The sequence below is a fragment of the Ascaphus truei genome, chromosome 11 (genome assembly GCF_040206685.1).
Source record: "Ascaphus truei isolate aAscTru1 chromosome 11, aAscTru1.hap1, whole genome shotgun sequence".
Classification (NCBI taxonomy): domain Eukaryota; kingdom Metazoa; phylum Chordata; class Amphibia; order Anura; family Ascaphidae; genus Ascaphus; species Ascaphus truei.
Window position 1 is genome coordinate 26,099,681 of NC_134493.1, and position 25,856 is coordinate 26,125,536.

The 25,856-nt window shown below is 45.8% G+C and overlaps 1 protein-coding gene and 1 long non-coding RNA gene across 2 annotated transcripts in view; both read left to right on the plus strand.

Annotated features, from left to right (window-relative positions):
• The window catches only part of RMI2 (RecQ mediated genome instability 2), a 703,116-nt gene that overhangs the window by 144,122 nt on the left and 533,138 nt on the right, over positions 1 to 25,856 (plus strand). The window lies entirely within an intron of this gene.
• LOC142462954 (uncharacterized) lies at positions 6,515 to 8,388 on the plus strand. The gene is made up of 3 exons (XR_012787298.1): positions 6,515 to 6,779; positions 7,765 to 7,842; positions 8,373 to 8,388. It is a non-coding gene; the product is annotated as an uncharacterized LOC142462954 (long non-coding RNA).

Here is a 25,856-nt window from a genome sequence, read left to right on the forward strand (position 1 = left end):
CTGATACACACTGATACACACACACACACACACACCCACACCCACACCCAGATAAAGACACACTGATACATACATACACCCACTGATACACACACACACACACACTCACTGATTCCCACACCCACCCACACCCCCACACACACACACACACACACACACACACACACACACACACACTGAAACACACACTGAAACACACACACACACTGATACACACACACACACACTAATACACACACACACCGAGATACACCCCGCCTCCCCCTGCACCGCCTGCGACCGCGCAGCAACCACTGCCCGCCCCCGACACACCTCCCACACCAAGGGGACGGGGGGAAGTGAGCGTCGGGGGCAAAGCTGTGAGCGACGGGGGACAAAGCTGTGAGCGCCGGGGGGGCAAAGGTGGGAGCGCCGGGGGGGCAAAGCTGTGAGCGCCGGGGGGGGGCAAAGGTGGGAGCGCCGGGGGGGCAAAGCTTTGAGCGCCGGGGGGGGCAAAGGTGGGAGCACCGGGGGGCAAAGGTGGGAGTGCCGATGGGGCAAAGGTGGGAGCGCCGGGGGGCAAAGGTGGGAGCGCCGGGGGGCAAAGGTGGGAGCGCCGGGGGGGCAAAGGTACAAGGTGGTACAAAGGTAGGCGCACCCCCGCTACCACCTCCTATTACCCCCCCTGGCTGGGACCCGGGACAGAAAGGGGACACTCACCGCGAACAGAGGAGCCGGGAGCAGGAAGACACGTGTGCTCTGCACAAAGCGGAAGTCCCGCCCCCGGCTTCCTCTGACCTGCCTGCAACCAATCCCCTGCGGGCCAGCCGGCATTGTAAGTCCCGCCCCCGGCATCATCATTCATCCAATCACATGCGGGCCGGCCGGCATTCTAAGTCCCGCCCCCAGCATTCTCCTTCATTCATTCTCCCCGGCAGCATTCACACACACACATAGAAAATACTTACCGGCCGCCGCATTCTCCTCACCGCCGCTGCCCCGCAATACCGGGACCAGGGACGGAGCTAAAATCGGGACAGGGCAGAAAGAAACGGGACTGTCCCGGTTTGGGACAAATGGTCACCCTACTACAGACTATTCACTTGAGTGGACCATAAAGTGTCTTATAGAGGGAACTCTAAGGTGTCTTAAGATGCATTAAGATATATTATGTATGTAAATCTTTATTTATATAGCGCTTTATAAGAGATGCAATACAGTACAGAGAATTATAGTACAATAAGTGCAACAAACAAAATCAGACAATAGGAAAGGAAATCCCTGGCCTGCAGAGCTTACAGTCTTAATGCTAGATCCATGGAACTCTGTTGTGTTTACGCTAATAACGGGACATTCCTGAAATTGGTACCTGACCCTGTGTGGTAGGCAGAGACACAGGGGCAGTGCCTGCCAATATCATAAAGAGCAGTGCACTTCCTATTTAGTAGAAGTGTGTGTCAGAGTTAAGAGTTCAGTCCAGAGTTAGAGTCTGCTGAGTCTGTCACCTGGCTGGCCCAGGGTGACAGAGAGAGCCTATATCTATTGGCCGTTGAAGAAGGGGAGCCATCAGCCTCAGAGTAGAGCTGATGCAACCTTAGTTAGGGAGGTGGACCAATTCCCCTCACCCTGTTTAGGGGGCGAGGGAAGAGCTAGCTCCACCCTGGGTGCCCTTGATCTGGGGTGGTGGCAGGGACACAGAGACCATCCTGAGGGAGAGCAGTCCTGTGTGGAGGAAGACACCCTGTACCTGATTGACAGTCTTGTTGCTGCTATTCTGCTGCTGTGAATAAAGAGCTGCGGCTGCTTTTAAAGATATACAGTGTGAGACTGGAATCTCTCATCCCCGAGGGGGGTGGGGACTCTCTGGAAGGATTCCACCCGTATTCCTGGGGCTCAGAGATGGAGGCGCTGCACCATTACATACATAGTTACACAGTTACATAGTAGATGAGGTTGAAAAAAGACGTACGTCCATCAAGTTCAACCTATGCTAAATTCAGACAACAGATACTTTATTCTATATCTATACTTACTTATTGATCCAGAGGAAGGCAAACAAAAAACCCCATTAAGGGGAAAAATTAATTCCTTCCTGACTCCAAGAATTGGCAATCGGATTAATCCCTGGATCAACATCCTTCCCATATATACTTATTTGGTATATCCCTGTATACCTTTCCCATCTAAAAAGATGTCCAACCTTTTTTTGAACAAATCTATTGTATCTGCCATCACAGTCTCCATGGGTAATGAATTCCACATTTTAACTGCCCTTACTGTAAAGAAACCTTTCCTTTGTTGCTGGTGTAATTTCCTTTCCTCCAACCTTACGGGATGGCCCCGAGTCCTTTGTTCTGCCCGTGGGATGAATAGTTCTTTTGAAAGCTCCTTGTATTGTCCCTGAATATATTTGTATATAGTTATCATATCCCCTCTTAGACGCCTCTTTTCTAATGTAAATAAATCCAATATAGCTAGCCTCTCCTCATAAGTTAGAATGTCCATCCCCTTTATTAATTTGGTGGCTCTTCTCTGCACTCTCTCTAGTTCCATAATGTCTTTTCTTAGGATTGGTGCCCAAAATTGTACTTCATATTCAAGGTGTGGTCTTACTAATGCTTTGTATAGGGGCATAATTATGTCTACTTCCCTTCCATCCATTGCCCGTTTGATGCAAGATAAGATCTTGTTTGCCTTTGCAGCTACTGCATGACATTGGGCACTATTGCTAAGCCTGCTGTCTACAAGCACTCCTAAATCCTTCTCCATCAAGGATTCCCCCAATATATCTCCATTTAATTTGTAAGTCGCCTTTTTATTCTTGCATCCCAAATGCATAACCTTACTGTACATTTATCTGTATTAAACCTCATTTGCCATTTACCTGCCCACGTTTCCAGTCTCTCCAAGTCCTTCTGAAGAGAAATTTCATCCTGCTCTGATGAGACGGAGGCATTCACCCCAGAAACCTGATCCTGTCACCCCCCATACCATCGCGGGAGACTCAGGCCCCCCTGTTGCCAGCAGGTATGCACCACACTCGACACGTAGCCAGACCCTAGTACAGAGGAGGGGGCCCGATCTGCGATTGGCCCAGGGAAGGGGGGCTACATTGGGAATCAATGTTATTTTTCTTCATATTAATGGGTATCCTCAAAGCTAATGATATGCCAAAATGACGTCCATTAGCAAAACTACAATTGTTTCTTCACTTTTTCTGCTTGATGAATAGGGTGACCAGATTTCGAAAATGAAAAACTGGGACACCTTAAAAAATAATTTATTAAACAAATTACATCACGTGACACCCCCCGTTGCCATGACAACAAGACACTCTGATGCCCCTGCAGTGTTAGTGTGTATAGAGGTGGGGGCTTTGCTTGGGCCCTTCAACTCTTACAGCCAGGGCATTATTGGCCAGGAATGCCCAGTTCGGAGGGGATTACTACTTCAAAATGTATTTGATCCGTAACAACATCAAAAAACTCTAATACCAATAACTAACAACCACAGACAATGATAATCTAAACCATCAAATAAAATGTCTACGGCCTTTGTTCAAGCATGTTTGCGGTACTTACCAGATAAATCAGTGCCTGCAATCCACGACTGTATCCGCCTCTCCGAGTGTCTGAAAGCAATCCAGCGTTCCTGGTGTGTGGCTGAAGAGGTGAGGGACTCCCTCCTCTCAAACGGAAAAGAAGAGCAAAAAATAGAGTTGGAACATACCTATCATACAGGGATGAGAGATAGAGACAGAGAATGAGAGAGAGACAGAGAATGAGAGAGAGACAGAGAATGAGAGAGAGACAGAGAATGAGAGAGAGACAGAGAATGAGAGATAGACAGAGAATGAGAGAGAGACACAGAGAGAGACAGAGAATGAGAGAGACAGAGAGAGGGACATAGGGAGAGAGAGACAGAGAGAGAGAGAGAGAGAGAGACACAGACACAGAGAGAGAGAGACAAAAGTAATGTACTGTATAACCATTATACCGTACCCCCTAGTATTCGTGTAATCTTTGTCCCACACCCCCTATTACACAAGCTTTGGCAATACTGAAATGTTCTTTTGACATGCCAATCAAGCTGATTTGATTTGAGAGACACAGAGACACACACACAGAGAGAGACAGAGATACAGAGACACACACAGAGACACACAGAGAGAAACAGAGACACACAGAGAGAGAGAGAGAGAGAGACACGGGCCTATTTAGTAAGCGTCGATAAGGCTGCGTCTATAGTATTTCAGACGGAGGGAAGGCACACACGCTGCAATACACTTGCTGAAGCCTGAGCTTTTTTATGGCTTTGCAGGGTATGCAGCGGGTGCGATTGGGGGCGTGGCAATAAATATTTGGAGGCGTGGCAATAACGTTCCGGCGCGGACGTCACTTCCCTATCTCACATCCCGATCCACCGGCATTTTATCAGATGCAGCATCTGAAGCACTGTGCAGACAAGAAGAAAAATGCACACAATGCACACCAGAGATTAAAATATAGTAAATTATTTATTAATAAAACAAGAAATAACCGAGGGGGATCTAACCCCACCTCAGTACTTTCTTCTCGTTGCTATTACCACACTATACGTCCTGACGCCGGAAGGGAAGTTGGTACGCGACCAAGACGAGACACCGGAATTACAGTGGAACCACAACATACCCCAGATTGCTGGAGGACCACACTGCGAGGGGCGCAGCCTATCGATTTTCCCGGTCATCGTCCAAAGTCTGGAGCTGTGGATTGACCACCGGATTACCACGGAGCCCGAGCCTGTCTCACACAATGCTTTTACCAAACGGATGTTTGTGAGTTTGCTATTTTTATCTTGTCCAGGAAATGAAATTGTTAAACCGAATTTACACATGGAGCGGGCGCTTTCTCTTCTTTTTTTTGTTTAGATATCTATCGAGGAGGTGGTTGTTTCCCTGAAGAGAGCTGCCAGGGCTCCAGAGGACGCCCGAATTGGATCCTTTTATGATTGAGTTATAACATAGCTATTAGAGCTAGGTTTCTGGACTTTTATTGTGTTTAGGCATAGTGTTTATTATTATTTTATTACAGCTACTTTTTAGTAATTGCACTGTTATTAATTCTGACCACTAATTCTCACTGCCATTATAATCTCTCACTAGCCACAACCAAATTGCTATATCAGCTATATTATTTATTGGTTATACCAGGGGAGCACAAACTTTTGCAGCTCGCCCCCCTGCCTTCCCTCTGCTGGTGCTCGCGCCCCCCCCTCCTTACCTTGATGCGGCGTCACGTGACCTGCAGCGGCATTTGACGAGGGTGACGTCACATGACCCCGCGGCATAATTTAACATACTGTGCTATATGTATGCACACACAGCTGTCTCTTACACATACAAATACTGTTTTTACATCCCTATACATCAATAGGGACCACAAAGTATCCACACACACTTAGTTGTGCTACAAACTCTCACATTTCCACACCCACCCACACCATTTATATCCACTCCCACTCCACACACACCTTTTGTAAAGCACTGTATATACTGTGGGCTCTCCATTCATTTTCATTCACACTGATACACATACACACTCTTTTATCACTTCCTTTCAGGAACCTTTTGACACCTCTAGGCATAAAACACATCCACACACGGGGGAAGGACCAGCACAAATAACATTCCAAGAGACACTGTTTTTAAGTATACCTTTTGCTTGCTTCATTCATTGTAACATCGCCGGAAGAAGAGATCAGTGTATCTCGAAAGCTCGCACAAATAAAAGCATTTCGTTAGCCTCAGAACGGTATCATCTATTTATTTTTTGATTATTGAAGCTCGGCTAACACGGTACTGATACCTCTATATATATATATATATATATATATTGCGCGCGCACACACACATAACGTTATATCCAACTTTTTCATTTATCATTTGTAGAGAAAATGAACAATGTCGCCAGAAGTGCTATTTTTCAAAATGTAACATCTCTACTAATTAGTGTAAAATGATACTTCATATAAAGCAGGTTATGGGACCCAGTATAAAATGACCTTCATGTTTCTTATCGCATCCCAGTATATGGATACTTTCTATTATCACAAGCTGCTAACATGTGACAGGGCTCAGAGTCTGAGCCCAGAATGTGACATAATGAACATTCTCATTCTAAATTTCAAAAAATATTGTGTTTATTTCTGACCTGACAGCCGTGGTTACAGCTCAACCACTCTGTTCTACTGTATGTCACCACTTTCTGCCACAACCAGCTGACGGTGGATCTGCAAGGCGTTCAACGCTCTTTGGCATCACATCTGTGGCTTGGTTGACGTATCATTTCTCCAGCTTTTTATTGTATTGTTTTTAAATAGATTATATTTATTTAGTTGAATAGATATTTATTTAGTTTAATAGATATTTATTTAGTTTAATAGATTATATTTCTAAGTTTAATAAGTTATATTTCTTAGTTTAATAAATTATATTTCTTAGTTTAATAAGTTATATTTCTTACAGTAGTTTAATAAATTATATTTCTTAGTTTAATAAGTTATATTTCTTAGTTTAATAAGTTATATTTGTTAGTTAATAGATTATATTTGTTAGCACAGTAGATTATATTTACTAGTATTTAAGTCTCCCCCTCAGTGCCCCATTAGGACCTGTGCGCATATTTCACATCTTTTCGGAGTCGCTTATTTTTTAGACCCTCGGAGCCGAAACCTAAAGGGGTCAGCTAAGAAAGTTCGGATCAAGAGGAGCCGCACAGCTTAAAGACAGAACATTTCCAAGGGAGATGGAGACAATTTGGGTAAGATCTGATTAAAGGACAACCTTTGAGGAAGGAAAGGGTGACAGGGGAGTCTAAGAGGGGGGTGAGAGAGCAAGGTGGTGTGTCAGATTGGGGCAGAGCAAGAGAATGCAAAAATGATGGGGATTTGCTGCACACCAAAAAAAAACAATAAGTAGTGATACTTTTACCGGTGCCCCTTAGTCTCAGGGAAGACCGGCATTTCGTCCAATGGATACAATATGATTGATGTTAAAGGGCACACGGATTTGAATAAAAAAAGATAATTTATTGTGCCACAGACTACAATGTTTCGGCTGCTGGCCTTTCTTTGCTGGATTTAGTGGGTTTAGCCACTTTACCTGAGAAAGACCAGCAGGCCGAAATGTTGTTGTCTATGGCAGTGCAAGAGAAAACAGGTTGGGGTGGGTGGGTTCTCGCAAAGTCGCCGACCCATGGGTGAGTGTCTCCGGTGGAAACTAGTCCTGGACCCCGGGAAAGCTGTCTGTGGCCCATTCAAGCTGAGTAACATGTAGAAAGGACACATGTATGTTCAGAATGAGTTAGCATGGTATTTTGAGAGGCACCATAGCAGGTCAGTGCAAGTCAGTGCAGAGCACTGCAAGGTCAGTCAATATGAGGAAGGGTCCGATGGAGGAGTTGGAGGGTCCCAGAATATCTCTTAAAGCAGGGGTGCGCAAATCGAGGGGCACGACATTTTCTTGGGAGGAGGGGCTCGGCGCTTACAGAGGCTCCTCGCTCTTCCCCACAGCATTTAAATTAAATGCCGGAGATCGCGCGCAAGGCCTCTGTAAGTTCCCTTTCCTTGTCTCCGGCGGCTTCTGGCGACAGCAACGTGGCATCACATGATGTGGCATTGCCATAGCAACGTGATATCACATGACGTCGTTACATCAGAACGTCGGAGACAAGGTGGGGAAGGTGGAGGGGGGAGCAGGGGAAAAATGTTGCGCAACCCTGTCTTAAAGCATTGTCTTGCATACAGATCAGAGGCCAAGAATGGATATGGATATCCGATGTGAAGCCGGAAATAAGACAGAAAAGACCGTTTCGGGGGAAGAAGGTGAGTGATGAAATAGCCGTCACTGTGTAACTCTTCCAATTACCTGCAACTTCATGCAGAGAAATAGCAACGCTTGTTTTTAACGTGCTAAGCGCCTAATGGGGAATTCAACTGCTGAGAGGTTAAGGGAGTTACTAACCCAAACTCTGTTTCTGTGTCTCTGTGATAACTCCCCCAGGACATGCCTGATAACCAGAGGTAACTCAATGTATTTTTGATAAATAGAAACATGACCTTTTGGGGAGGGGTATATAATGGGTACTGGGCCTGGTGAGCTGGGTATAACGGGAACTGGGCCTGGTGAGGTGGGTATAACGACTACTGGGCCTGGGGAGGGGCGTATAACAGGGTACTGGGCCTTGGGAGGGTTGTATAACTGGATACTGGGCCTGGGGAGGTGGGTATAACGGGTATTTGCCCTGTGGAGGGCGGTATAACGTGGTATTGGGGATGGGGTATAAGTGGCACAGGAGCTCTTGCGATACAGTGTATCACTGTCCCTGGTTACAAACACTTCATGTCTCCTGCAGGTCAGGACACGCACGGAGGTGGGCTACGAGGCAGACGACGAGGCATACGACAAAGCGGGCGTCAAGTGGAACAATGAGGTGGGCTACAAGGCGGCTGATGACGCAGACGTGGTGTACGATGACCAAGGAGCATACGACAGGTGTGGCCGGATCTGCTGCTTCACCATTTTTAGGCGGAGGAGAAGACCCCGGGAGCAGGTAGGAGAATACGAGAGGTGCGGACAGATCTGCTGCTTCACCTTTTTTAGGCGGAGAAGAAGCCAGGAGCAGGTAGCAGAGGAGCCAGGGCGTAGATACAGGGGTATTCTAGGGGCCCTGAGAAGTTGGTTTGACCGCAGGAGAGGCATATAAGATCAGGAAGGCTGCGGGAGGGGCAGGTACTAGAGGGAGATAGGGATATTGGACGTGAGAGTGTGAGAGAGAACATGGAGCAGGGCCGGAGCACGGGTTTCATGCGCCCGAGGCGAAACTTAAAATTTGTGCCCCAGTTGTATAAAAAATAATAAGATAAATAAAATAATAAAATAAACAGTGGCGTAGCTATCGGGGCTGCAGGGGGTGCGACCGCACCCCAGCGCGACGCAAAATAAAAATAAAAGGGCGCCAAAATACTGGATAAAAAAAATAATAATAATTTTTTAAAAAAGATAAATAAATAAAATAATAAGAGGAAAAAATAATAATGATTATTAATGCGCCCCTAGGACCTCTGCGCGCTAGGCGACCGCCTAATGGCCGGCCGGCCCTGCGAGGTATGCGGGAGGAAAAGGGGTGAATGGGATAGATATGCAGGGGGATGGGGGAGCAGGTGAGTTATACACAGGGGCACAAGGGCCCCATCACCCGCATCTCTATATACTGAGTGTGCCCCTGGGTATAACAACGCTGATCTGTGCTGCTCCATCTGATCTCACTGCGCAGTGATCCAAGGACCATCCGATCGCCATTTAATGGGGTCAGGAAGGAATTTTTTTCCCCCATTGCACAGCAGGGGTTATGTTTCGCCTTCTTCTGGATCACAGCAACAAACTGCCCTTTGTGCATGAATTATCAGTGAGATCTTTATACACCCTGCATTGGTCTTCACCCCTTTGCTGCCGGAGGGGCCTGCAATGCACTGCTCTGCGTGTTACTATATCGCTCTGCAATGTGCTGCAGGCCCCTCCCAGCAAAGAGATTCATTATTTCAATAAAATACTCTCTTTAATCCAACCTATGTGTAGTGTCTTTTCTATCCGTTGTATCTATTGCTAACAGCTCAGTGATTCTTCCCCAGATCGCTGCACTAGTGTCACGCTGCCAAGCCCGGGTGTGAGGGAGATTTATAGGGTCACATATACATTTCTGCCAAAACACGAGTGCAAACAGAAACCCCTCTGATCTCATATCTTTTATTACACAAAATGGTATCTAAAAAGGTAAAAAGAACATACATGGGATTCTGCTACAAATATCTCTCTAATTACAAATCAATTTGCAAATCATTCAGATTAGAGTCGAGCGAAAAGAAAGGGTTAAGTATCTCATGTACAGTATATACATATATACAGTGTAGGCTGTTCTGCAGCATTACATGCAGGGGGCAAAGGTTAGGAGATATAAGTAATGTTGATCTCAGAGCTGACCGGCTGACCTGCTCTACCGGCTGACCTGCTCTACCGGCTGACCGGCTGACCTGCTCTACCGGCTGACCAGCTTCTCTTCTTTCAGCTAAATGACCTGAATTGTGGACCCTGTATCTCCCAATTAAACGTTTTATTGGCATATTCTTGTTTGACTCGTTCTATACAGACATTTTCTATATATTCATTGTGGGATTTGATAACATCTGTAAGATCTCTCAGAATATCGCATTCTGTACGTTTGTGTTGAAGATTTTTCCATTCTCAATTTACTTAATATTAGTTTTTGGCATCAATTATTTATATCGAGTCCAAAATACCTTTATACAGAATGTTATTCCCTTTAGCCCACAAATGCTGCTTCATTAAAGCCTATGGGTGGCACTTTGTGCATTCTCAAACTTTTAGGCAACATCCCTAATTTCCAAAAGTGGGATTAAATCTGTGCATATTTAAATGGTTAATTTTGTTACTCAGACTCCTAAATCCCTCCCCAAATATATCCGTTTCACATAAAAGTGTGTGCGCTTCTCCTTCCGTCTAACTGGCACGTCGTCCTTACGGGCGCCCCTCCGTGTAACTCCACGCTGCCCTCCAGTGGCAAAAGAATTAAGATACATTTACTATACTCGTCTGGCAGCTGCTCCCGTATAAGGTGGGTAACTCTGGATTAGGGGTCTTGGTAGACTATATTTTATACTTATGTCGGATAGATGAGGAATTAATATTTTTTAACGGGTTATTGTGAGAGGCCTTAGATCTTATCCTATATGCACGCAGCCCTCGCCTCTCTGACCTTGAACACATACTTCAATCTGATTTTTTGAGACTTGAAACTGGATTTCTTAAAACAAACTGATTTTAAACACTGACAAGACTGTAACAATGGTATTTGGGACCAGAGCTAAATTGCTAAAGCTGCCAATGACAGAGCTTCAGATAAAAACCAGCTCTAATACCATCCTAGCCCCTGTTACTGGTTTGAAATATCTGGGCATATAGTTCAACTCCCATTTAACATTTGGGTTGCACATTGATACCCTGACATCCAAATCCTATGCCAAACTAGGTGTACTTTACAGGAACAAATCCTCCCTAAGGCCCTCATGCAGTAATCGCCTACAGCGATTCAGTAAGCCCAGAGAAGCTGGCGATTAGAGCAAAAATAACCGGCTTTTTTTTGCCGGAAAATAAATAAAGAAATAAAATCGGCAGACGCGTGGTGATAAGCCACTTTTCGGCACTGATCGCCAGTTTTTCAAACACGCTCAATTCTATAAGCCCTGATCAGCTTATTGCGGCTGATCGCCACTTTAAAATTGCTGTTTCTTCTCCAAATTGTCCAGCCACAAAAGTTGGCAAGAAGGTGGGGTGAAGCTGCGATGAAAATAAAATGCATGTGTCCCAGAGCTGATATCCATTAATATCAGCAAAAGAGACCCCCGGCATGAATCTGATGCATAAAAAATGCATTTACAGGCAACTTCATTACCGCCAAGGCAATGAAGGGGTTATATACCCGTGCCAGGCTTATTGCGGGTAGCGGGGGTGGGTGAAGGTGGTATTTGGCCCTGGGTGGGATTTTAGGCCTTGCCAGGGGGTTGCGGGATGACTTAACCTCTTCTTTAACTTAGCGGTTAATACCGCTAAGGTAATGAAGGGGTCAACCCCTCCCGCTACCCCCCCACCCTGTAGGCCTAAACACCCATCCTTGGGGACAATACCCCGTTCACCCACCTCCGCTACCCACAATAAACAAAAATACACATAACAGCCCCACTGGCCCCCTCCTAGGTCCCTAATAAACCATTACAATATTCATAAAACCATTATTTTGTTTACACCCAGGATTATTACATGGGATTAGGGCTATGTTATTCAGTGAGGGGTTGTATGTTTGTATTCGTAGGGACAGGCAAGGCCGGAGCCAGATGGGGTTCTCCTGCCTCTGTCCTCCCTGTCTCCTGACCCTTCCTGTAGCCGGACAAAGAAGAAGAAGCAGGCACACGGTCTTACTCAAAGGAGGTTTAATATGCCATAAAGTCCAACGTTTCGGCAGTCAAGGTTGAAGTCAAACACAAGAAACAGTCACAATATATACCACCCCCCTGATACTCACCCCTCTCCGCTCTGCCACATAACCAGGATGTTGGCGCCCACCTGATGACGTCAGAGCTACCATATTGCTCCCCCTAGTGACGTCAGACGTCTAGGTCTAAATCCCTGGCAATACAGCATAGAGCTGTCTTGGAGGACTGCAGCCACAGCCACACCTCTCCCCAGACTGAACACTCCCCCATAATGACGTCAGCGTGACCCGGCAGTCAGGGGGGGGGAAGGGGGTGGCGGGCGTGCACCAATCAAGACTGTACTCACAGGGCTGGACAAAGATGTATCCGTCGCCATGGAATCAGTGTCAGAGCAGGGAGTAGTGAGACACTCCTATAAATCACCCTGAAAGTGTAAATAAACCACACACCAAAATATTAATAAAGCATATGTGCACAAAACTAATACAGCAATATACTATTAAAAACATGTGACTGTATACTGCTGATGACATCAGTATAATCCTGCAAAGTTACAGTGAAATTCCACATAAGAATATGCAGTACATCAGTATTTAGAATATACTAGTGTGTACCTAGGTCAGAAATGGGTACACACAACCAGGGGGGGGGGGGGGAGGGGAAGGGAGGATGGGGAAGGGGGAGGGAGGGAGGGGAAAAAAAGAAGGGAAAAAAACACACAAAAAGGATAATCTTCCCAATTGGTAAGTGCAGAGTCCATGGATGGTGCAAGATCAAATATGCCTGTAGAAAGACAAAAAATTACCTTCTATTAAGGAAGCATTTTAAATTCTGTTGCTCATTAAGACCCATACCGTTGCTGGTATTTAAAGCATGTATCCAGAATGCTTCACGTCTCAATGAGAAAGTCTCCCTATCTGGAGTGCCTTGTCTAGGTGCTACTGTCTCAATACCCATGATGCGTAAAGAGGCAACATTATGATTGTGTTCCACACAGTGTTGCACAAGAATAGAGGGATCCGTACCTTTTCGAATTACACTTTTATGTTCAATGAACCTTGTTTTTAACATTCTTATGGTCTTACCCACATAAAGAAGACCACATGGACACTTTATTATGTACACTACATATTCAGATCTACATGTGATTCTATTTTTGATTTTTATGATCCTCCCGCTTTGGGGGTGACTGAATTGACTACCGGTAGTCAGACTGTTACAGACCGAGCAGCTCATGCATCTAAAGTTACCCGGTCTGCCACCCTCCAGAAAATGAGGAGTTCTGTAGTTACCCTCATTATCTGCATGTATCAGGCTATCCGCCAGATTTCTCCCTCTTTTGAATGCCACCATTGGTGGTACACAGCAACTTTCAGATAATATATCATCATTTTGCAGAATATGCCAGTGTTTAAGAATGGTAGATTTAATAAAACCACCAGCTTGACTGTATATAGTGGTAAATACAAGCCCGTCCTCCTTATTTTTGGTAGCACTTACCTCTTTTATCCAGTGCCCGGTCTAACACAGCAGGAGGATATACGCAGGAAGATATCCCCTAGCCAGGAATCTACCACATAGTTCTCCAATAGCTGGTTCAATATGATCCTTCCTGCTCGTGATTTTGCAGACCTGGACTTTCTGTGAAAAAGGTAATGCATCAATAAGAGAAGGAGGATGATGGCTATCTGCCCTTAAAATTGCATTTCTGTCTGTATCCTTTCTAAAAAGATCAGTATGTAACTCCCCATTAGTCTGTGTAATGAGGACATCTAAAAAAGAGAGTTGCTGTGTACTCCATGTATTAGTGAGGAGGACCGGTGAATGGAGACCATTAAGATACTCAAAAAAAGATAACAGCTGATCCTCCGTACCTGTCCAGATGAAAAACCATCATCAATATATCTGTAATAGCTTTTAATATGCACTAAAAAGTCTGATTTGTAGATGTACTGCTCTTCGAAATGTGTCATGTATATGTTGGCATAAGCAGGGGCCATATTACTGCCCATTGCTCTCCCCTTAATCTGCAGGAAGACATCACTCTCAAATCTAAAATAATTTTTATAGAGAATGAAATGTAAAATGAGCATAATGTATTCAATTGGAACAGTATCACTATAATGGCGAATGAGGGTGGCCTTGATTATCTCAAGACCTTCAACATGGGGAATTATTGTATAAAGGCTAGACACATCTAAACTAACCAGAATATGATTAGTCCCATCACCAGGTGAGTTTTTTCATTTGTCATGGAAATCAAACGTGTCTTTGATGTATGAGTTGGCTGTCTGTGCTATAGGTTGTAGAAATGTGTCTACAAATTTTGCAAGGGGTTGATTTAATGAATTAATAGCAGCTATAATAGGCTGCCCCGGGGGATTGTTTAAATTCTTGTGTATTTTGGGCAAGGTATAGAAAATAGGGCATTTAGGATGCAACATAGTTAGAAACTCAGATTCAGGCTCTGTTATCCACCGGTTATTAACCCCAATTTGGATAATTTCCTTAATTTCTCTCGCATAGTTAAAGGTAGGGTTCCTATCCAATTTAATGTAGCAGTTAATGTCACTCAGTTGTCTGATGGTTTCAGCCTTATAATCTGAGTAATTCTGCACTACTAGGGCACCCCCCTTGTCCGCACGCTTAATAATAATCTCATTATTATTAGTCAACATTTTTAATGCTTCCTTTTCCTGAACAGACATATTGTATGTAGCCCTATGTTTGTTTTTTTTTGTACCTTGCAATGTCCCCCTTAACCAGTCGTATATATGTGCTGACTGATTGATTTTTAAATGGCGGGACAAAAGTGGATTTGAGCTTGCACATTTTGGTACCTTGATAAGAAGCCGAATTATCTGTCCCTTGCTGGTCAGTGGCCAAATTAACTGTCCCTTGTTGTTCATAGGAGGATTACCTGTCCCTGGTTGGATATTGGAATGCACCGATTCTGTAGACCTGTTAGAAAAAAATGATTTAAGGTTTAATACACGTTCGAATTTAAATAGGTCAACCTCCAATTCAAAATCATTAAACAATGTAGTAGGTACATATGAGGGCCCCCTAGCTAAGACAGACATTTCACATTGATTAAGAGTGTAATCAGACAGATTAACAACCAAGGTGTCCATACTCATTTCTGCTCCGTTGTACGTAGAGGATAGAGTGATCTTCCCTTTCCCCTGGCCCCCGCGTCTAATTTTCCTTTCTCCTTGTCCTTGGATTGGCCTAAAAAAGGGGCCGGACTTTGGCCTCTCTGACGTTCTGTTGAGGAATGGGCTTCAGAGTCACTGGTGTGGACTTCTTGGACTCCCTGGGGTGCTCTCCCTCTTTGGTTCTTGCGTTGTTTGGGGTCTTGATTCAGCCACGGGTATACTCTTCCATCTTTATAGTCATTAACAACTTTTTTGAATTTCAACTTCTTAAAGTGAATAAGATCACTTTTAATTTTTTTCCAGCTTGGTCTTAAGACTATCCAATGATTGTACAACGTCCGTACCAGGGCTAGACTGTTCAATGAGGATTTCCACTTTAAGTATATCCTTCCTTGTGTGGCTAAGTTGTTCCCCCACCTCCTCAATAACCAAAATATTCAAGTCCAAAGAGGCCCTATTAAAGTTGCAGTTCAGTCTTTTTTTTTTTAAATTTATTTTTTTACTTCAATAGTTTCATGTGTGCAATCTCTAATTACCTAAAGAACTGTATAGCTGTAGGTCAATTCGTTCTCCATGTATTGATAGGCGAAATTTGGTGACATAATTAGTGAAGGGATCTGTTTTTCTTCTGCTTCTGTCTCTCAGTGGTAGCTCATGAATATTCATGAGCACTCCTGCATTGACATGTGCTAGAGGGAGGGCAGGGCTGACAAAGGGGTGTGCCAGGGCTTGTGACAGGACATGAAGGGGCAGTGCCTTAGCAAATGGCTGTTAAAATAGAATACAAGAAAATTGGTCTTTCAAAGTTGTTTTTTTAAAAACAGAAAATGCTAAAAGTATTTTTTCTTACTACAGAACTGATTTATTTAAAGAAACACACATGCAGGATATTGACTGAACTGCAGCTTTAAAGCATTGTCCTGCATACAGATCAGAGGCGAAGAATAGATATGGATACCCGATGTGAAGCTGGAAATAAGACCGAGAACAATATCGAAAAGACCGTTTCGAGTGATGAAATAGCCGTCACTGTGTAACTCTTCCAATTACCTGCAACTTCATGCAAAGAAATAGCAACGCTTGTTTTTAACGTGTTAGCGCCAAGGGGGAATTCAACTGCTGAGAGGTTAAGGGAGTTACTCACCCAAACTCAGCGACGCTTCTGTGTCTCTGTGATAACTCCCCCAGGACGTGCCTGGAAACCAGAGGTAACTCAATGTATTTTTGATAAATAGAAACTTGACCTCGGAGACTGTGAGACCCCCTCTCCTCCCCCCCCTTCCCTTGGCTTCCCAAACCCCACCATAACCAATACATAAATAACCACAAACACGAGGTCTGGCGGCCGCTGCTTTTTAGTAAAACTTCAATTAACCTAATTAGTGCCAACCCCCTGCCAGAGTGCTCGCTCATTGGGTAAAGGCCAAAGGTACCCGATCCAATGGCCCGTAACTCCCCCCTAGCCGGGCCCCGCCTGTCTGGCGAGAATGGGCCCAGGAACGCACGTGTAAATGAGCCGCGCCCACTCGCCACTCCCAGCCACCTTTTATTTTATTTCTGTTATTCATTTTCATTGTTTATTTATTCTTTTTTTTCTTTTAAACACGTACAACCAACATATTTACCAGTATTCACAATAAAGGGCAGGGTGGGCGGGACTCCCATGGCAGGACGTAGACTGACCCCGCGCCTCTGTCTAATTCTAATCTCCCTGGCCCTTCCCCCGGCTGTGTCACGTCACTGCCAGAGGGGGGGGGAAGGCCGGGGGGGACGTAGTCCACACTCACAGGTAAGGGAGAGCCTAGTCCCTCTGGTCATAGCGCCCGGTCACCGAGGGCTCAAGGCTACTTTTCTGGGTTATTTTGAAACGAGCTACACTGGGGAATATTTAGGGGTCTCCCCAAACAAAGAGAGAACATTTAGGGGTCTCTCCAGACACAGAGAACCCCACACACTTAGATCTGAGGTTTGTGCCCCTATTAGGCCTGGGCCTATTAGTAAGATCAAGCTCGCTGAGGTGGGCTGAGCCACGCAGAGCAGATGCACAAACCCCCTGCATCTGTCATCAGCGCGGCTATAGTTACCCCCTCCGCATGCGTGCTCATGCGTGCAGAGGCTCAGAAACTTTGCCGAGACAGGCAAGTTTCAAATTTGCCGCTCGGGGAAGCGAAGAAGCGGTCACGTGACCGCTCCCATCCAATGGGAGCGGGGACTAGCCCCGCTTCCCGCTCCGCCTCCTGACACGCCTCCGCTCTGCCTCTGCTCGGCCTCCACCCCGCCCCCAGAGCGCACTCACTGCCTCGCCTGCAAGGACAGAAAAAAACACCATTTTCAGCAGGCGAGGAAGAGCAGGAGCGCAGCTCAGCGCGGCTGAACCCTAGAAACAAAAATAAGGAGGGACAGAGATAAATAAAAGAGATAAGATTAAAGGGGGAGAGAGAGACTGACAGGAGAGGGAAAGGAAAGGCAGAGAGTAGGGAGACTTCTCACCCAAGGTGATGAAACAGCTGTGACACATGGACACCTTCTCTGGGAAACCTTCCACTACCCATGTGACATTACACCTCCACCGTAGGGGGTCCTGCGTCTGGGGAGTGTGTGTGTAAAGGATCCTGGGGAGGGACGTAAAACGGAGTTCTGGGGAGGGATATATAATGGGTACTGGGCCTGGGGAGGGGTGTATAACAGGGTACTGGGCCTGGGGAGGGGTATATAACAGGGTACTGGGCCTGGGGAGGGGTGTATAACAGGGTATTGGGCCTGGGGAGGGGTGTATAACTGGGTACTGGGCCTGGGGAGGTGGGTATAACGGGTATTTGCCTCGTGGAGGGTGGTATAACGTGGTATTGGGGAGGGGGTATAGGTGGCACAGGAGCTCTTGCGATACAGAGGTCAGGACACGCACGAAGGTGGAGCCCTTCGTGCCACCAGACGACGAGGCGGGCTACGAGGCGGACGATGAGGCATACGACAAAGCGGGCGTCAAGTGGTACGAAGAGGTGGGCTACAAGGCGGCCGATGAGGCAGACGACGAAGCGGATGTCAAGTCTGGCGACGAGGTGGGCCATGGCGAAGGAGAATACGAGAGGAGGCTGCGGGAGGGGCAGGTACTAGAGGGAGATAGGGATATTGGGCGTGAGAGTGTGAGAGAGAACATGGAGCAGGGCCGGAGCACGGGTTTCATGCGCCCGAGGCGAAACTTAAAATTTGTGCCCCAGTTGTATAAAAAATAATAAGATAAATAAAATAATAAAATAAACAGTGGCGTAGCTATCGGGGCTGCAGGGGGTGCGACCGCACCCCAGCGCGACGCAAAATAAAAATAAAAATAAAAGGGCGCCAAAATACTGGATAAAAAAAAGAATAAAAAAAAAAAAAGATAAATAAATAAAATAATAAGAGGAAAAATAATAATGATTATTAATGCGCCCCTAGGAGCTCTGCGCGCCATGCAACCGCCTAATGGACGGTCGGCCCTGCGAGGTATGCGGGAGGAAAAGAGGTGAATGGGATAGATATGCAGGAGGATGGGGGAGCAGGTGAGTTATACACAGGGGCACAAGGGCCCCGTCACCCGCATCTCTATATACTGAGTGTGCCCCTGTGTATAACAACGCTGATCTGTGCTGCTCCATCAGATCTCACTGCGCAGTGATCCAGGGACCACCCGATCGCCATTTAATGGGGTCAGGAAGGAATTTTTTTCCCCCATTGCACAGCAGGGGTTATGTTTCGCCTTCCTCTGGATCACAGCAACAAAGTGCCCTTTGTGCATGAATTATCAGTGAGATCTTTATACACCCTGCATTGGTCTTCACCCCTTTTCTGCCGAAGGGGCCTGCAATGCATTGCTCTGCGTGTTACTATATCGCTCTGCAATGTGCTGCAGGCCCCTCCCAGCAAAGAGATTAATTATTTCAATAAAATACTCTCTTTAATCAAACCTATGTGTAGTGTCTTTTCTATCCGTTGTATCTATTGCTAACAGCTCAGTGATTCTTCCCCAGGACGCTGCACTAGTGTCACGCTGCCAAGCCCGGGTGTGAAGAAGGTTTATAGGGTCACATATACACTTCTGCCAAAACACAAGTGCAAGATCTGTCATATCTTTTATTACACAAAACGGTATCTAGAAAGGTAAAAATAACATACATGGGATTCTGCTAAAAATATCTCTTTAATTACAAACCAATTTGCAAATCATTCAGATTAGAGTCGAGCGAAAGAAAGGGTTAAGTATCTCATGTACAGTATATGCAGTGTAGGCTGTCCTGCAGCATTACATGCAGGGGACAAAGGGTAGGAGATATAAGTAATGCTGATCTCAGAGCTGACTGGCTGAACTGCTCTACCGGCTGACCTGCTCTACTGGCTGACCGGCTGACCTGCTCTACTGGCTGACCGACTGACCTGCTCTACCGGCTGACTGGCTTCCCTTCTTTCAGCTAAATGACCTGAATTGTGGCCCCTGTATCTCCCAATTAAAGCTGCAGTTCAGGCAATATCCTGCATGTGTGGGTTTTTTAATAAATCAGTTCTGTAGTAAGAAAAAATACTTTTAGCATTTTCTGTTTTAAAAAAAACAACTTTGAAAGACCAATTTTCTTGTATTCTATTTTAACAGCCATTTGCTAAGGCACTGCCCCTTCATGTCCTGTCACAAGCCCTGGCACACCCCTTTGTCAGCCCTGCCCTCCCTCTAGCACATGTCAGTGCAGGAGTGCTCATGAATATTCATGAGCTTCCACTGAGTGACAGAAGCAGAAGAAAAACAGATCCCTTCACTAATTATGTCAACAAATTTCGCCTATCAATACATGGAGAACGAATTGACCTGCAGCTATACAGTTCTTTAGGTAATTAGAGATTGCCCACATGAAACTATTGAAGTAAAAAAATAAATAAAATAAAAAAAAAGACTGTACTGCAGCTTTAAACGTTTTATTGGCGTATTCTTGTTTGACTCGTTCTATACAGACATTTTCTATATATTCATTGTGGGATTTGATAACATCTGTAAGATCTCTCAGAATATCACATTCTGCACGTTTGTGCTGAAGTTTTTTCCATTCTCAATTTACTTAATATTAGTTTTTGGATTCAATTATTTATTAACAATGGTATTTGGGACCAGAGCTAAATTGCTAAAGCTGCCAATGACAGAGCTTCAGATAAAAACCAGCTCTAAAACCATCATAGCCCCTGTTACTTGTTTGAAATATCTGGGCATTCAACTCCCATTTAACATTTGGGTTGCACATTGATACCCTGACATCCAAATCCTATGCCAAACTAGGTGTACTTTAAAGGAACAAATCCTCCCTAAGGCCCTCATGCAGTAAGCAGCGATAAGCCACTTATCACCAGCTTATCGCCAAAAAAGCCACACTGATACACACACACACCCACTGATACACACACACACCCACTAATACACACACGCACACAAATACACACACGCACACAAATACACACACGCACACAAATACACACACGCACACAAATACACACACGCACACAAATACACACACGCACACAAATACACACACACAAACACACAGAGATACACACACACACACACACTGATACACACACACACACACAGATACAGACACACTGATACACACACACACACACACACACACACACACACACACACACAGATACACACAGATACACACAGATACTCACACACACATACACAAACACACAGAGATGCACATACACACACACACTGAAACACATACACACACACACACTGAAACACATACACACACACACACTGAAACACATACAAACACACACACTGAAACACATACACACACACACTGAAACACATACACACACACACACTGAAACACATACACACACACACACTGAAACACATACACACACACACACTGAAACACATACACACACACACACACTGAAACACACACACACACACACACTGAAACACACACACACACACACTGAAACACAGATACAGACACACACACACACACACACACACAGATACACACACACACACACACACACACACACACACACACACACAGATACAGACACACACCCACTGATACACACACACTGAAACACACAGATACACACACACACACTGATACACACACATACAGATACATACACACTGATACACACACACACACACACACACACACACACACACACACACACACACAGATAAAGACACACTGATACATACACATACACCCACTGATACACACACACACACACACTCACTGATTCCCACCCACACACACCCACACACACACACACACACACACACACACCCACTGATGCACACACACACACACACACACACACCCACTGATTCACACACACACACACACTGAAACATACACACACACACACACACTGATACACACACACACACACACTGAAACACACACACTAATACACACACACACCGAGATACACCCCGCCTCCCCCTGCACCGCCTGCGACCGCGCAGCAATCACTGCCCGCCCCCGACACACCTCCCACACCAAGGGGACGGGGGCAAAGCTGTGAGCGACGGGGGACAAAGCTGTGAGCGCCGGGGGGGCAAAGGTGGGAGCGCCGGGGGGGCAAAGGTGTGAGCGCCGGGGGGGGGCAAAGGTGGGAGCGCCGGGGGGGGGCAAAGGTGGGAGCGCCGGGGGGGGCAAAGGTGGGAGCGCCGGGGGGCAAAGGTGGGAGTGCCGATGGGGCAAAGGTGGGAGCGCCGGGGGGCAAAGGTGGGAGCGCCGGGGGGCAAAGGTGGGAGCGCCGGGGGGGCAAAGGTACAAGGTGGTACAAAGGTAGGCGCACCCCCGCTACCACCTCCTATTACCCCCCCTGGCTGGGACCCGGGACAGAAAGGGGACACTCACCGCGAACAGAGGAGCCGGGAGCAGGAAGACACGTGTGCTCTGCACAAAGCGGAAGTCCCGCCCCCGGCTTCCTCTGACCTGCCTGCAACCAATCCCCTGCGGGCCAGCCGGCATTGTAAGTCCCGCCCCCGGCATCATCATTCATCCAATCACATGCGGGCCGGCCGGCATTCTAAGTCCCGCCCCCAGCATTCTCCTTCATTCAGTCTCCCCGGCAGCATTCACACACACACATAGAAAATACTTACTGGCCGCCGCATTCTCCTCACCGCCGCTGCCCCGCAATACCGGGACCAGGGACGGAGCTAAAATCGGGACAGGGCAGAAAGAAACGGGACTGTCCCGGTTTGGGACAAATGGTCATCCTACTTACAGACTATTCACTTGAGTGGACCATAAAGTGTCTTATAGAGGGAACTCTAAGGTGTCTTAAGATGCATTAAGATATATTATGTATGTAAATCTTTATTTATATAGCGCTTTATAAGAGATGCAATACAGTACAGAGAATTATAGTACAATAAGTGCAACAAACAAAATCAGACAATAGGAAAGGAAATCCCTGGCCTGCAGAGCTTACAGTCTTAATGCTAGATCCATGGAACTCTGTTGTGTTTACGCTAATAACGGGACATTCCTGAAATTGGTACCTGACCCTGTGTGGTAGGCAGAGACACAGGGGCAGTGCCTGCCAATATCATAAAGAGCAGTGCACTTCCTATTTAGTAGAAGTGTGTGTCAGAGTTAAGAGTTCAGTCCAGAGTTAGAGTCTGCTGAGTCTGTCACCTGGCTGGCCCAGGGTGACAGAGAGAGCCTATATCTATTGGCCGTTGAAGAAGGGGAGCCATCAGCCTCAGAGTAGAGCTGATGCAACCTTAGTTAGGGAGGTGGACCAATTCCCCTCACCCTGTTTAGGGGGCGAGGGAAGAGCTAGCTCCACCCTGGGTGCCCTTGATCTGGGGTGGTGGCAGGGACACAGAGACCATCCTGAGGGAGAGCAGTCCTGTGTGGAGGAAGACACCCTGTACCTGATTGACAGTCTTGTTGCTGCTATTCTGCTGCTGTGAATAAAGAGCTGCGGCTGCTTTTAAAGATATACAGTGTGAGACTGGAATCTCTCATCCCCGAGGGGGGTGGGGACTCTCTGGAAGGATTCCACCCGTATTCCTGGGGCTCAGAGATGGAGGCGCTGCACCATTACATACATAGTTACACAGTTACATAGTAGATGAGGTTGAAAAAAGACGTACGTCCATCAAGTTCAACCTATGCTAAATTCAGACAACAGATACTTTATTCTATATCTATACTTACTTATTGATCCAGAGGAAGGCAAACAAAAAACCCCATTAAGGGGAAAAATTAATTCCTTCCTGACTCCAAGAATTGGCAATCGGATTAATCCCTGGATCAACATCCTTCCCATATATACTTATTTGGTATATCCCTGTATACCTTTCCCATCTAAAAAGATGTCCAACCTTTTTTTGAACAAATCTATTGTATCTGCCATCACAGTCTCCATGGGTAATGAATTCCACATTTTAACTGCCCTTACTGTAAAGAAACCTTTCCTTTGTTGCTGGTGTAATTTCCTTTCCTCCAACCTTACGGGATGGCCCCGAGTCCTTAGTTCTGCCCGTGGGATGAATAGTTCTTTTGAAAGCTCCTTGTATTGTCCCTGAATATATTTGTATATAGTTATCATATCCCCTCTTAGACGCCTCTTTTCTAATGTAAATAAATCCAATATAGCTAGCCTCTCCTCATAAGTTAGAATGTCCATCCCCTTTATTAATTTGGTGGCTCTTCTCTGCACTCTCTCTAGTTCCATAATGTCTTTTCTTAGGATTGGTGCCCAAAATTGTACTTCATATTCAAGGTGTGGTCTTACTAATGCTTTGTATAGGGGCATAATTATGTCTACTTCCCTTCCATCCATTGCCCGTTTGATGCAAGATAAGATCTTGTTTGCCTTTGCAGCTACTGCATGACATTGGGCACTATTGCTAAGCCTGCTGTCTACAAGCACTCCTAAATCCTTCTCCATCAAGGATTCCCCCAATATATCTCCATTTAATTTGTAAGTCGCCTTTTTATTCTTGCATCCCAAATGCATAACCTTACTGTACATTTATCTGTATTAAACCTCATTTGCCATTTACCTGCCCACGTTTCCAGTCTCTCCAAGTCCTTCTGAAGAGAAATTTCATCCTGCTCTGATGAGACGGAGGCATTCACCCCAGAAACCTGATCCTGTCACCCCCCATACCATCGCGGGAGACTCAGGCCCCCCTGTTGCCAGCAGGTATGCACCACACTCGACACGTAGCCAGACCCTAGTACAGAGGAGGGGGCCCGATCTGCGATTGGCCCAGGGAAGGGGGGCTACATTGGGAATCAATGTTATTTTTCTTCATATTAATGGGTATCCTCAAAGCTAATGATATGCCAAAATGACGTCCATTAGCAAAACTACAATTGTTTCTTCACTTTTTCTGCTTGATGAATAGGGTGACCAGATTTCGAAAATGAAAAACTGGGACACCTTAAAAAATAATTTATTAAACAAATTACATCACGTGACACCCCCCGTTGCCATGACAACAAGACACTCTGATGCCCCTGCAGTGTTAGTGTGTATAGAGGTGGGGGCTTTGCTTGGGCCCTTCAACTCTTACAGCCAGGGCATTATTGGCCAGGAATGCCCAGTTCGGAGGGGATTACTACTTCAAAATGTATTTGATCCGTAACAACATCAAAAAACTCTAATACCAATAACTAACAACCACAGACAATGATAATCTAAACCATCAAATAAAATGTCTACGGCCTTTGTTCAAGCATGTTTGCGGTACTTACCAGATAAATCAGTGCCTGCAATCCACGACTGTATCCGCCTCTCCGAGTGTCTGAAAGCAATCCAGCGTTCCTGGTGTGTGGCTGAAGAGGTGAGGGACTCCCTCCTCTCAAACGGAAAAGAAGAGCAAAAAATAGAGTTGGAACATACCTATCATACAGGGATGAGAGATAGAGACAGAGAATGAGAGAGAGACAGAGAATGAGAGATAGACAGAGAATGAGAGAGAGACACAGAGAGAGACAGAGAATGAGAGAGACAGAGAGAGGGACATAGGGAGAGAGAGACAGAGAGAGAGAGAGAGAGAGAGAGAGACAGACACAGAGAGAGAGAGACAAAAGTAATGTACTGTATAACCATTATACCGTACCCCCTAGTATTCGTGTAATCTTTGTCCCACACCCCCTATTACTCAAGCTTTGGCAATACTGAAATGTTCTTTTGACATGCCAATCAAGCTGATTTGATTTGAGAGACACAGAGACACACACACAGAGAGAGACAGAGATACAGAGACACACACAGAGACACACAGAGAGAAACAGAGACACACAGAGAGAGAGAGAGAGAGACACGGGCCTATTTAGTAAGCGTCGATAAGGCTGCGTTTATAGTATTTCAGACGGAGGGAAGGCACACACGCTGCAATACACTTGCTGAAGCCTGAGCTTTTTTATGGCTTTGCAGGGTATGCAGCGGGTGCGATTGGGGGCGTGGCAATAAATATTTGGAGGCGTGGCAATAACGTTCCGGCGCGGACGTCACTTCCCTATCTCACATCCCGATCCACCGGCATTTTTTCAGATGCAGCATCTGAAGCACTGTGCAGACTAGAAGAAAAATGCACACAATGCGCACCAGAGATTAAAATATAGTAAATTATTTATTAATAAAACAAGAAATAACCGAGGGGGATCTAACCCC